Below are 12,552 nucleotides of genomic sequence, written 5' to 3' on the forward strand. Positions count from 1 at the left end.
ACTAAGAATAATGCTTTGTAATTCATGGAGATCAAATTGGAGCAAAAAGGAATTAATTATCTTCTATGAGATGATTATATTTTTATCAACAAGCTTATATGCTAGTCCTTTTATAATATTTCTCAAGGGAACATTCATAAGGAATTCATAAATTTGTGGACCCTTTATTGTTGAAAAAAAAATCACCTCCATTTTTTTGGGGGGGTGGGGGGTGGGAGGCTTGGGCTAACATTTATAGGAAACTTACATATCCTTCGCTAACTAGTTTATCGATATGATTAAAATATGTATTATTTTTATATTTTCGTTGTATATGTACTATATATATTATGTATATGATATGTATACTATATATATACTTCGATATACGAATATGTATACATGTTTAGTATAAAATAAATACCATACACTATATATTGTATATATATTTTATAAATCAGATGAGAAAATGATATTTAATTTATAATATTTTACTTGGTCAAGTCCTCTGTTGATGACTATGATGTTTTCGGTCTTGAATAAGTTTGTTTGGTCAACTTTCTAAAATTAATTTATTTTGAAAAATGTTTTATTTTTTGTGAGAGGTTATATTTGTGTATGACTAATCAATTTGTAAAAATACTTTTAAGTAGCAAATCAATCGAGCTACTAAAATCTCTGTATGTTAAGAAATGGAACTTGTGTCTGACTCAAATGGTCTTTAACAATAATTAATTAACAGTAATAGTTTAATTGCCGCAAGGCAATTATTTACACTCTTTATAAATGTCCCTAAAGCTTATAGCGACATTTGATCCAATGACAATTAACTAATGCCAGTAAAAGATTTACCTCTCTTTATTAATGCACATATTTATTGTTGTTAAAGACTATTTTTATGATTTTTTATTTTTTTTTAGGGCTTGAATTGGATTGACATAAATGAAACTTCTTTTGGTCCACTTTTCATGTGCTAAGTTTTTTCCAAGTCGAGAAGTAGCTAATTTATTTTTATTATATATAGTCTCACCAGTCAGTAGATTAGTCTTTACGCGCATGAAATGTTCACATCAATTTAAATAATTTATCATGATTAAATAATAAATTAAGGTAATAATATGTATGTAATTGACTATTTGTGAAATCTCACTAGTTTAGGAGCTAATTACTTAGATTCATGCTAGTTTGCAATATTATGAGTCTTACCAAATTTTGTTCTTCGGATACATGTATATGGTGCATCCAGATGGTCAAAATTATGTGTAATTTGTTTTAGATACAATGTATCCAAGTGACTCTCTCACTCGCCTCTCGTATCTCGCTGGCTACCACTACAAGAACAGTGTGAATTACATGAGAATTTTCCTGGGGATTAATATGAAAATCCGTAGGAAATTAAACTTATTTTCCTGCAAAATTTTCATACTAATCCACAGGAAAATCCTCATGTAATTCACACTTTTCTTATAGTGTGTTCTCCACTCTCCTTATATATGATATTCCAGATATATATATATATATATATATATTTAGTGTGATTTGTATATATATGAGAATCTTACTTGCGTCTCTCCTTCTCTCACCAACTCAATACTTGAGCATAGGGCTTAAACTCAATGGACATTAACTATTGGTGATTAAAATTGAATGATTGTAGTTATATTACATGGAGCTAATATTTACCTTTTTTTTTCTTCAGCTGAGCGACTATCATAAGTAGCCTTTAATTTTTTATATCTCACATAAATAGAAGTAAGATTTATGTATAACCAATCCTGTTCAGATCTTACTCGTGGGATTTGACAATTTTTGTTAGCTGAAGTCGGTAATATGTGGTTGGAATATATAAAATAGGATTAACTAAAACTTGTGTTATTAATATTTTGTCAAGCACATTATAACTTTCAATTAACTAATTAAAATGTGTGCTGTCGGTCCCACTAATTGAATGATTCAACATTAAATAATTTGTTAAACTCACAACCGGAGGGATCAAAAGTGTGCAATACCATTAAATTGAAGACTAAACATGCTTATACAAAAAATCAAAAGGTCCTAGATCAAAATTTACGAATTATTTGAAGGACTAAAAGTGCTAAATATCCCTAATTAACATAAGTATTAATTCCTTACTAATTACAAAGTGCAAGCATAATTCAACTTAATTAACATAAGTATTCTTTAATGGGAAGAATGCACATGCTGAACTATTTAGAATCACTGTAGCTGGTACAATATATACGATATGGCACGAAAGGAGCAATCGAGTCTTTTAGACCAAGAAGAGAAATTTTTGGTTCTCTCAAGACAAATTATTCAGATGGTGGTGATGCGAGGTAGCTTGAAGGCAAAGTTAACTAGTCAGACCGCGAAACTTGATTATTATCCTGGAATTATAACTCATGTGTAGTTGCTTAGCTGCTATTCATAAATTCCCTACTTTGATATATATAAAATGTCTTTATAACCAAAAAATCAAACATAAGTATTCTTTATTATTACCTTAACTCCATTGAAGATCTTTCATGGAGATCCAAACATACAATTGTCCAACTCAAAAAACATATTTAATTAAACATATATAAATATAATATAAAGTTCTTGCTCAATATAACTTTTTTGTTACTCAATCTCTGTTCATTATAAAGTTCTTGCTCAATATAACTTTTTTGTTTCTCAATCTCTGTTCATGCTCCAGGAGCTGCAAACATGTAAAGAAGAAATGGTGTAAATAATGGATCTGTAATCTTTAAAAAAACATAAATTATATAAATCGTTAATGTATATAATTTTTAGGTATAATACCTAAATAAACATATAAAGTTGATTACAATTGTCAGTTGATAAGTAAACACTTCAAATTTTGATAGTGTACATCTAGACACCATTTGTTAGTGACTCCTTGTGCGATGCATATTCGATAAATAAAGTAATTTACTTAAAATAAAATAAAATTATGAGAAATACTTTTGAGAAAATATATACAAAAACATCTTTTAGAAATTCGATCAAATACTAATTGGCCAAAACAAATAGCTCCTCACCAAAAGTGCTTGTTCAAAAATAATTTTTTCACATAAAAATACGTTTCAAAATAAGGTTATTTTAAAAATTAGGTCATACAGATTAAATTATGTATTTCAAAACCAACAAAGATTACCATCTCTCATCGATCATACCATGTTTTTTGCAATTTGAAATATATAACCCTTCCAACTCGTCCAAAATTTAATGGGTTGGGCCACTGGATATGTCAACTAATCAGTCCGTGAAGTAACATACACAATAATTTAATTTTTTTTTCCTATAACCTTTGCATATCATAAACTATATCAAATAAATTGAGATAAATAAAATAATATAACGCAGCGATTTTGCCCTTTTGGCTAAAATAAAAAGTGATGTGCCCTTTTGGAATTTTTTACCATTTTTTTTGCCCTTTAGGCTCCGGACTCAAGTTAAAGAGCATGCTAATATATTATGTCTTTCGAGAAGCTAGTAAAATCACCCAATTTGATTAATTTATCTGAAACATATAAAAGAGTAAAATCTCAAAATAGATAGTATTAGATCTTATATACTAGCTACTACGTATTATTGCAAATACTTTTCACTTTATTTGAAAAATTTTAAGTTGAAGATGAAGCTATGTTTAATTTTAATTTTTATAAATAATACTTAGCTTGTTTTATTATACTTTTCCTACAAAACAAAAAATGATTTAAACATGAAATATATTTTAAATGAAGTTATTGTTATAAAAATAAAAAATTTAGTATAAAATAAGAAACTAATGGTACAATTATATTACGAATGATGAAGTCAGAATTTTCATTAATATAAAGAAATAGAAACACAAAATAAGAAGTCAATGAAGGTTTAACATCTTCTATATATACGTAAAAAGTAATAAGTTAAACTATATATAAAAAATATAATTTTCTACTAAAAAACCTTCTCGATTTTATCTAGCTCCGTCCCTATACAACATTACAATCAAGGGATTAATACTACACCTGTCAATCTTCTAGAGGTTGCTGAGAATAGACAGAGGATTATGACAAAAAAAGCTAAGAATAATGCTTTGTGATTCATGGAGATCAAATTGGAGCAAAAAGGAATTAATTTTATTATCTTATATGAGGTGATTATATTTTAATCAATAAGCTTATATGCTAGTCCTTTTATAATATTTCTCAAGGGATCATTGATAAGGAATTTATAAATGTGTGGACCCTTTATTGTTGGAAAAAAAAAATCTATGACCAAAAAAAAGAAGAAAAAAAGCACTTCCATTTTTCCTTTTTGAGGGCTTGACTCTTGGGATAACATTTATAGGAAACTTACGCATTCTTCGGCTAATTAGTTTATCAATATGATCAAAGTATATATTATTTATATATTTCTGTTGTATATGTACTATATATATTATATAAATTAGATGACCGAATGATAGTTGATTATAATTTTCCGAACATTTGATTTATATTGTTTTAGTTGGTCAAGTCCTCTCAAGTTGATGAATATGATGTTTTCAGTCTTGAGTAAGCTTGCTTCGTTAAATTTCTAAAATTAACTTATTTTGAAAAGTATTTACTTTTGGTGAGAAGTTATATTTGTGTCTGGCTAATCATTTTCAAAAACACTTTTAAGTAGCAAATCAACCGAACTATTAAAATCTCTATATGTTAAGAAATGGAACTTGTGTCTGACTCAAATGATCTTTAACAGTAATAGCTTAATTGCCACTTAGATATGTGCTTTTAAAGGCAATTATTAACACTCCTTGTAAACGTCCTTAAAGCTTATAGCGACATTGGATCCAATGACGGTTAACTAATGTCTCTAAAAGTTTTAGCTCTCTTTATTAATGTGCATATTTATTGTCGCTAAAAAATATTTTTATGATTTTTGTTTTTTTTTTCTTAGGGCTTGAATTGGATTGACATCAATGAAACTTCTTATGGTCCACTTTTCATGTGCTAAGTTTTTTCCAAGTCGAGAAGTAGCTAATTTATTATATATAGAATAGTCTCACTGGTCCGTAGATTAGTCTATACGCGCATAAAATGTTCACATCAATTTAAATAATTTATCATGATTAAATAATAAATTAAGGTAATAATATGTATGTAATTGACTATTTGAGAAAATATATGACATATATTTATTAGATGATATAAGTAATTTTTATCTACTAAATTTTGTATGGAATTTATTTGCCATGATATTAATTAAGTGTGCTGAATTTTGCAATCTGAAAGTTTAAAAGATCGGGCATGATGGTAATAAAGCACGTGCTAATACGAGTCGATGATAAAAATTAATATATTTGGATGAAATAAAATATACCTATTTGAAATAGGAACACACACATAGGTAATAGAAAAATACTTAGAAGTATATTACAACATGAACTCAGGTACAAGTTGTTTTCTTGGAGTCGACTTCTGCTTTGACACCGAGAGCTTTAAAAGTATCGGGCCTAACTCAACCTCAAAAGCTAGCTCAGATAGTGATGATTGATATAACAACTCATTCCTCAACCAATGTTGGACACTTAGCAAGTATTAAGGGTCTACATGAAATGCTATTAGTAATTACCATTTACTAAGGAAATCTTCAACCAGTCAAATTAGTTGAACTAAAATGAATGGCAATGGCCTGAATATCTAGTTCAGATAAACTCATTCCAACTTAGTATATCGAGCAAATACTCATGGTGAACTTGAAACTATAAAGCATAAACTCTCTCCGTCCCAATTTATGTGACACCCTTCCGTTTTTAGTTAATCTAAAAAAGAATGACACATTTCTAAATTAAGTAACTGAATTGTACAGTAAATAAGTGATTCCAGGTCCAGACCTGGAATCACACGGAATTTTTTTCTTTGTTTTGAATGTTAAAACGATAGATCTTTCATTTATTGGTGAATCGATTAATCCGCTTCGATTTGATTAGGCTAGAAAAAAGGTTTTGTAACAGCAACACACAGAGATAGTAGGGAAAGACTTATATTAGAAGTATATTACAATAAGGATGATTGAGTGAAGGGTTTATTCCTTCCAAGGGATTTAAATTACAATATTTAAAGGCAAATACTATAATCTTTTGATAATGTTATTTAAGGTTGATGAAATAGGAATATTTTGATGACATGACATAGTGAGTGCGATTACACTCATTAGTGGCAAATAAAAGGCTTTATATATTGAGTAATTATAGAAATCACACTTGTTTAAGAGCTAATTACTTATATTCGGGCTAGTTTATAATAATATGAATTTTACCATATTTTGGACTTCAGATACATGTATCTTACACGTCATGATACATCAAGATACATATGTATCGCTTGTGTGCGCATCCAGATACATGTATCTCGGATATATTATGTCAAAATTATGTGTAATTTATTTTAGATACATTGTATTCAAATGAATTTGCAAGTATTTGGCTCTCTCACTCGCCTCTGATCTCCTATCTTAGATTCACCTTTTCATAATAATGCATTCATCATCTCGAAATTCTAAATATGCATTTGACTATACGGTTGTATATACATAAGTACCATCACTTAATTATAGTTTATTGATATAAATATATTTACTCGATTAAATTGCTTAATTACAGTAAGTTATATTATTTGACGTAAACAATGAATTGAATGCGAATAAATATTTTTAAAAATAACAGAAATAATAACATATAAAAGAGTCGTGTGGGAGTATTAAATATGCCTTTCTTTTTCCATTTTTTGTTTCTTTCTAGGGCTGGACTTGTCCTTGTGAAGTTGATGGATATTATTTCTATGAAAAATAGTTATGGAAAGATATTTTTAACAGGCTAATAAAAAAATAATGTAATAAAAATTGAATCAAAGTTATTAGATTATGTTAGAATCATAACAATCATTCTGACAATTTGCTCTATATATGTGTATCGAGTGTTTACATTAATTTTGCTAATTTATTACGATTAAATAATAAATTAAGGTAACAAGTATATATGTATTTGACTATAATTTAGTAATAATTATTATATTCATATATTTATTAGATGAATTTTATCTACTAAATTTTGTATGGACTTTATTTCCCATGATATTATGCGTGCTGAATTTTGCTATCGTAGGGGCGTGCGCTGAAAAGTTTAAAGGATCGGTAACAAAACACATGCTAAGACGAGTCGACCATAATAATCAATACCTAAATGAATGAAAAGATACCTTAACATTCTTTATTTTGAATGTTAAAACGATAGATCTTTCATTTATTGGTGAATTGATTAATCCGCTTCAATTTGATTAGGCTAGAAAAAAGGTTTTGTAACAGCAACACACAGAGGTAGTAGAAAAAGACTTATATTAGAAGTATATTACAATAAGAAAGATTGAGTGAAGGGTTTATTCCTTCCAAGGGATTTAAGTTACGATATTTAAAGGCAAATATAATCTTTTGATAATGTTATTTAAGGTTGATGAAATAGGAATATTTTGATGACATGACATAGTGAGTGCGATACACACATTTGTGGCAAATAATTAAAAGGCTTTATATATTGAGTAATTATAGAGATCACACTTGTTTAAGAGCTAATTACTTATATTCGAGTTAGTTTATAATAATATGAAATTTACCAGATTTTGGACTTCGGATACATGTATCTTACACGTCATGATACATCAAGATACATATGTATCTCTTGTGTGCGGCGCATCCAGATACATGTATCTCGGATATATTATGTCAAAATTAGGTGTAAATTATTTTAGATACACTGTATTCAAATGAATTTGCAAGTATTTGGCTCTCTCACTCGCCTCTCTCCTATCTTGCTCTCCTCTCTCCTTGTAGCTGGTATCCCAGTGTGCAGTACCATTGAGTTGAATTCAATTGAAGGTTAAACATGCTTATACCAGGAATCAAAAGGTCCTAAATAAAAAATTTACCAATTATTTGAAGGACAAAGTGCTAATTTCCTTTAATTAACATAAGTATTAATTACATAGTGCAAGCATAATTCAACTTAATTAACATAAGTATTATTATTTATTACTAGCTTAACTCCATTGAAGATCTATCATGGACTAAGCAATTCTAGAGTACCCAAATTCCAAACATACAATTGTCCAACTCCAACACCATATTTAATTAAACATAAATATAATAGTAAGTTGTTGCTCAATATAATTTTTGTTGTTACTCAATTAATCTTCTGTTCATGATCCACGATCTGCAAACATGTAAAGAAGAAAGGGTGTAAATAATGGATCTGTAATCTTGAAAAAGAAACATAAGCTATATAAATTGTCAGTGTAAATAATTTTTTGATATAATACATAAATAAACATATAAAATTGGTTGCACCTAACTAATAAGCACTTTTAACTTTGATAGTGTACTTCTAGACACTATTTGTAAGTGACTCTTTGTGTAATGCATATTAACTCTGATAAATAAAGTAATTTTTTGGTTATTTGTAAGTGACTCTTTGTGTAATGCATATTAACTCTGATAAATAAAGTAATTTATTTACCAAAAAAGAGTGTATGAGAAATACTTTTTGAGAAAATATATCCGAAAACACTTTTTAGAAATTTGATGAAACATCAATTGTTGCTCAAAAATATTAATTGGCCTAAACAAATAGCTCCTCACTGAAAGTGCTTGTTCAAAAAGAAACTTTTACATAAAAATACTTTTCAAAATAAGTTAATTTTAAAATTTTGGCCAAACAGATTAGTAATCTCATTATTTCCTATTCTAGCAAAACCACCCATCAAAGCCATCGTTAACCATTGGTCGTTAAGGCGTATTCTCAAATCCAATAAAGATTATCATCTCTCATCATACCGTGTTCTTCGCCAATTGAAATATGTAATCCTTCCAACTCGTCCAAAATTTGATGGGTTGGACCGCTAGATAGGTCAACTAATCAACTCATGAAGTAACACACACAATAACTTAAAACTTTTTTTTCTTTTAACTTTTGCATATAATAAACTATATCAGGTGAAATAATAAATTTTGCGCAAAACTTTACCAGGTGACGATATTGAATCTGGTGGTTGAATATATGGTTTCGCAGATCTAAGGTAGAGGGATCTACGTGGTGAACACGATTCTTCTCGAAATTTATAGGCATTGCATCTATAACCTGTAGTTAAAGAGGAATTAAGTTATACATCATACAAGTAACATTTAAATTTGGAAAAATAATAATAATTAAGGTTAAAAATCAAAATACTAGTAGTGGGCCCTTGGCTATGAATTTTTTTTTTTAAAATTTTTTTTATTTGGAAATCTTAATAAAATGTTTAGAATTTGAATGTAAACTCAATGTTGGAGGGCATAAATGTTAGCTGAGGTCAAGTTAAAAGGCATGTTAATGTTTATGCCTTTCTAAAAACTAGCAAAATCACTCAATTTGATTAATTTACCTGAAACATATATGAGCTATATTATGTACTATTTCAAATACTTTTCACTTTATTTGAAACTTTTTAAGTTGAAGTTGAAGATGGAGCTGTGATTAGTTATAATTTTTGTACATAATATTTAGTTGTTTTGATGTAGGCGTTTGGCCATGAATTTTTTTTACGAACTCCGAAATTTAGCCATAAAATGCTGGAAAAAAAAGTATTTTCACTTTTTTCAGGGATTTCAGAATTTTCAAACACAACAAATTCACTTTTTCGCTCTAAATTAATCACAAAAATTCAAAAAAACCACCTCTAATTTATTCCACGGTCAAACACAACCATATATCATTTTTCACTTTGAAAATAAAAATTATTTTTTTCTATTTTCACACTGAAACATGATCAAACGTCTACTATTGTGAAAATGAAAATAAGATTTTGAGTGTTTTTCAAATTTCAAATACTACTTTAAGTGAGTTTGAAATTTTCATGACCAAACACTGATTTTCAAATAAAGTGACTTTTTTTTAAGAAAAAAAAATGAAAAATTCTAATAGCCAAACAAGTATATATGAAGAAATAAGCATACGAGTTAACAAGTTAGTGGGGGGTTTAACATCTACTATATGTACATAAAAAATATTAAACGGTACCGTTAAATTATGAATGATGCAGTCGAAATTTTCATTAATATGAAGAAATAAACACACGAAATAAGAAGTCAATAGGGATTCAACATCTACTATATATACATTTAAAAAAATAATTTTAACTATATATAAACAATATAATTTTCTACTGAAGAGAGTTAGGATGAACCTCTTGACCTTATCTAGTTCCGTCCATGTATATTACATTACAATAAAGGGATTAATACTACACCTGGCAATCTCCTAGAGGTTGCTGAGGATGAACAGAGGATTATGATAAAACAAGCTAAGAATAATGCTTTGTAATTCATGGAGATCAAATTGGAGCAAAAAGGAATTAATTATCTTCTATGAGATGATTATATTTTTATCAACAAGCTTATATGCTAGTCCTTTTATAATATTTCTCAAGGGAACATTCATAAGGAATTCATAAATTTGTGGACCCTTTATTGTTGAAAAAAAAATCACCTCCATTTTTTTGGGGGGGTGGGGGGTGGGAGGCTTGGGCTAACATTTATAGGAAACTTACATATCCTTCGCTAACTAGTTTATCGATATGATTAAAATATGTATTATTTTTATATTTTCGTTGTATATGTACTATATATATTATGTATATGATATGTATACTATATATATACTTCGATATACGAATATGTATACATGTTTAGTATAAAATAAATACCATACACTATATATTGTATATATATTTTATAAATTAGATGACAAAATGATATTTAGTTGTAATTTTTTGTATATTTAATTTATAATATTTTACTTGGTCAAGTCCTCTGTTGATGACTATGATGTTTTCGGTCTTGAATAAGTTTGTTTGGTCAACTTTCTAATATTAATTTATTTTGAAAAATGTTTTTTTTTTTGTGAGAGGTTATATTTGTGTATGACTAATCAATTTGTAAAAATACTTTTAAGTAGCAAATCAATCGAGCTACTAAAATCTTTGTATGTTAAGAAATGGAACTTGTGTCCGACTCAAATGGTCTTTAACAATAATTAATTAACAGTAATAGTGTAATTGCCGCTAAATATATACTTTTAAAGGCAATTATTTACACTCTTTATAAATGTCCCTAAAGCTTATAGCGACATTTGATCCAATGACAATTAACTAATGCCAGTAAAAGTTTTACCTCTCTTTATTAATGTACATATTTATTGTTGTTAAAGACTATTTTTATGATTTTTGTTTTTTTCTTAGGGCTTGAATTGTATTGACATAAATGAAACTTCTTGTGGTCCACTTTTCATGTGCTAAGTTTATTCCAAGTCGAGAAGCAGCTAATTTATTTTTATTATATATAGAATAGTCTCACCAGTCACTAGATTAGTCTATACGCGCATGAAATGTTCACATTAATTTAAATAATTTATCATGATTAAATAATAAATTAAGGTAATAATATGTATGTAATTGACTATTTGTGATATCTCACTAGTTTAGGAGCTAATTACTTAGATTCATGCTAGTTTGCAATATTATGAGTCTTATCAAATTTTGTTCTTCGGATACATGTATATGGTGCATCCAGATAGTCAAAATTATGTGTAATTTGTTTTAGATACAATGTATCCAAGTGACTCTCTCACTCGCCTCTCGTATCTCGCTGGCTACCCCTACAAGAACAGTTTGAATTACATGGGAATTTTCCTGGGGATTAATATGAAAATCCGTAGGAAATTAAACTTATTTTCCTGCAAAATTTTCATACTAATCCACAGGAAAATCCCCATGTAATTCACACTTTTCTTATAGTGTACTCTCCACTCTCCTTATATATGATATTCCAGATATATATATACGATATGGCAGGAAAGGAGCAATCGAATCTTTTAGACCAAGAAGAGAAATTTTCGGTTCTCTCAAGACAAATTATTCAGATGGTGGTGATGCGAGGTAGCTTGAAGGCAAAGTTAACTAGTCGGACCGCGAAACTTGATTATTATCCTGGAATTATAACTCATGTGTAGTTGCTTAGCTGCTAATCTGCTATTCATAAATTCCCTACTTTGATATATATAAAATGTCTTTATTACCAAAAAATCAAACATAAGTATTCTTTATTATTACCTTAACTCCATTGAAGATCAATCATGGAGATCCAAACATACAATTGTCCAACTCAAAAAACATATATAATTAAACATATATAAATATATTATAAAGTTCTTGCTCAATATAACTTTTTTGTTTCTCAATCTCTGTTCATGCTCCAGGAGCTGCAAACATGTAAAGAAGAAATGGTGTAAATAATGGATCTGTAATCTTTAAAAAAACATAAATTATATAAATCGTTAATGTATATAATTTTTAGGTATAATACCTAAATAAACATATAAAGTTGATTACAATTGTCAGTTGATAAGTAAACACTTCAAATTTTGATAGTGTACATCTAGACACCATTTGTTAGTGACTCCTTGTGCGATGCATATTCGATAAATAAAGTAATTTACTTAAAAAAAAAAAAACTCTA

The 12,552-nt window shown here is 28.2% G+C and overlaps 1 long non-coding RNA gene across 1 annotated transcript; it reads right to left on the reverse strand.

The window, feature by feature from the left end:
* Positions 1-8,094: 8,094 nt before the first annotated feature.
* LOC107060857 (uncharacterized) lies at positions 8,095-10,403 on the reverse strand. Its single transcript, XR_001473567.1, has 3 exons — positions 10,287-10,403; positions 9,026-9,139; positions 8,095-8,215 (listed from the first exon to the last, which is right to left on the reverse strand). It is a non-coding gene; the product is annotated as an uncharacterized lncRNA (long non-coding RNA).
* Positions 10,404-12,552: the final 2,149 nt, after the last annotated feature.

Source organism: Solanum tuberosum, unplaced genomic scaffold, assembly GCF_000226075.1.
Source record: "Solanum tuberosum cultivar DM 1-3 516 R44 unplaced genomic scaffold, SolTub_3.0 scf00103, whole genome shotgun sequence".
NCBI lineage: Eukaryota > Viridiplantae > Streptophyta > Magnoliopsida > Solanales > Solanaceae > Solanum > Solanum tuberosum.